Source organism: Dipteris shenzhenensis, chromosome 20 (assembly GCF_047967505.1).
Source record: "Dipteris shenzhenensis isolate YYH24624 ecotype China chromosome 20, Dip_SZ_1.0, whole genome shotgun sequence".
In the NCBI taxonomy this organism is placed as follows: Eukaryota; Viridiplantae; Streptophyta; class Polypodiopsida; order Gleicheniales; family Dipteridaceae; genus Dipteris; species Dipteris shenzhenensis.
Window position 1 is genome coordinate 31943123 of NC_141615.1, and position 2418 is coordinate 31945540.

Genomic DNA, 2418 nt, shown 5'->3' on the forward strand with positions numbered 1-2418 from the left:
TAAATTGGAAGGCCATACTATTGAGGGATGCTCTCAAAACACCTTATGCCAAATGGTCACTTATTAGAGCCTATGCTTTATGGTTTATATGGATTTCCAGGAATGCTTTACAAAATCATTCATGCATGTTGACCAGCTCTTTATTAATTGGTATGATTGCTTTATGCTTACTAACTGATCATTCTCTGCTGTGCCCTAGGCTAAGTTCCTCTTGGATCATGAATTTCATAACTACAATGACTAGATTTCCCAACTGCAAACAGAACTGGATGAACACACTCACGAAGTAGGAAGATGTTCTAGTGCAGGGATGGACATGCAGGCTCAGCTCCTCCCTCCACTCTACCCAGTCAAAGAAGAACCTGCTGACTAGTGTACCTCAACTGGATTTTGTTCCTCACTTGTTTATTCTCTATGCACAGGACACTGCTGAAGGCTTCTACCTTGAAAGAATGCATATCAACAGCTCTCTGCTGGATCCTTTTGTTAACCACAGAACACTGTCTCTCCCTTGGGTTGTCAAGGACTCAATTGGGGTCCATATTTTGAGACTTAGCCTCTTGTTAAAGTTAAGATACTGGTTTTGCTTGCTTCCTCTTATTTCTATAAGTGGGATAGTTGGTATCATGATGTCATGCTTGCAATGAGGGGTTTTTGTTAGATGTCATGCGATGTCAAAAATCTAGAATATAGCCAAAGGGAAACTAGGATGAATAGGGTTTGCTTGAAGATACTTCTTGGAAAAGAACAAGAAAATAGCACAATTGTGACAATAAGTAATGTTTTCTTTCTACAAAAGTAGACAACATTCAAGATATCCCTCACTATCTAATCTGCACATAAATGTAGAGTGTACCATAGTGGCAATGCAACAAGAATGCCCTTGACGGATTGTGATGAGATTGCAAGCCACAAGATTTGATATTGTCCCATTCTATACAAGTCATTCCATACTATCCCATTCTATACAAGTCATGAGGACTCACACTATTCTATTTATCTTCCTCTTTCCTCAATTCCGATTACTCTAGGGTCTCATGTGGGTAATGGTAGGGGTATAGGGTAAGTCATCTACGTCAAGTGCCATTCTATAATGCAACATTCTCATCCTCAAATGCTAAAATACAAGGGCCCCAATCTCTCCCTTTCACTATAATTATATCAATCAATAGGTTCGAAAGTGTAGAGGTGAGTGTTAAGGTTAGAGTTAAAGTCAGGGTTAGGGCTTGACGAAGGACGGTTTTTTAATAGAATGCACCTACCCACTCACCACCAGTTTGACTCTATCGAAGGGCACTTGCCTTGAGTCTAGGCTGCGCACAACGGGACTTGAATGTGGGCAGCCGTCTTGGTAGGGAGTCACGCTATGACTGGGGTAAAGGTGCACTTCTTATTTTGTCAAACGTCATATATTATTGATTGAAGGGTGGCCTCTTGAGATTTAGGGTTAGGGTTTTGAGGTTTAAAGCTACACTACACCCCTTCCTTACTTTGATAATTGACTATTGCCTTTCTTACTTCGTCCCAAAATCCGCATCTTGTTGTAGACATTCAGGAATCAGATGTGCCCGTTTTCTTGTTTTGATTTCGTCCTCTGGTCCGAGTACAGCACGATGATGACATCTAAAACATTTGATGATTGCGAACTTGATCGCAAAAATTGAACATCTAAGGGGCTGAGTGCTGTAAACTTCGATCCTGTCTCAGAGCCAACCTGCTATGATTTAAATGATCGTCGTGTTCTTGTAGACTCGTAAATAGGCTGGGTTTTTCCATTGTTGGCTGTTCTCGCTTCATAGGCTTGTTTTTCTCTTAGACTCGTTTTCGAAATGCGCAGAGATGCACTAGGGCCTGTACGTTTTTTTTTTTTCTCAAACTGTCCGCTGCTCTCGCTTGACAGGTTGTGTTTCTGTCCGCCTCCGTATTTTTCTCGTGGAATGAGTGCCGTATCATTAAGTGAGCTTGTGTAGCCTCTCTTTATCTGGAAATGGCACAGCTATCTACCCTCAGTGAGGTGCCGAACCTCTTCTAAGAGTTCCTGAATATGCTTCACAGTGTGAGGAAGGTCTTTGCTATTCTTTTGCCCGGTCATTTATGAGTGTAGGTTCAGAGTATTTCGTAGCTACTCTGTTTTTTGTGTCAGGGCTCTCATGTGACCCATCTGTGCTTTTTGCTGCTTTTGAAAATGGTGGGATCATTAGTTACGAGAGTGCATCTCCAAGACACGAGCTTTGTTGAACTGTGACAAATGCAGAACTTTGTTTTGCTGGAAAGACCATATTATACTTCATGAAGTTTGATGTGGAATGCTGAAATCAAACGAAGGAAAGACCCTTAGCATATACGTCTTGAAGGAGCAAGACATCTTTGTATTCTTTTGTCCTGAAGAATTGGAGCTCTCAGTAAGGCATAGCAAGA

General features: G+C 41.4%; 1 non-coding gene across 1 annotated transcript; it reads left to right on the top strand.

Moving 5' to 3' along the window:
- The first annotated feature begins 1606 nt into the window (after positions 1–1606).
- LOC147889545 (small nucleolar RNA SNORD25) lies at positions 1607–1686 on the top strand. Its single transcript, XR_015542967.1, has one exon. It is a non-coding gene; the product is annotated as a small nucleolar RNA SNORD25 (small nucleolar RNA).
- The last annotated feature ends 732 nt before the right edge of the window (positions 1687–2418 follow it).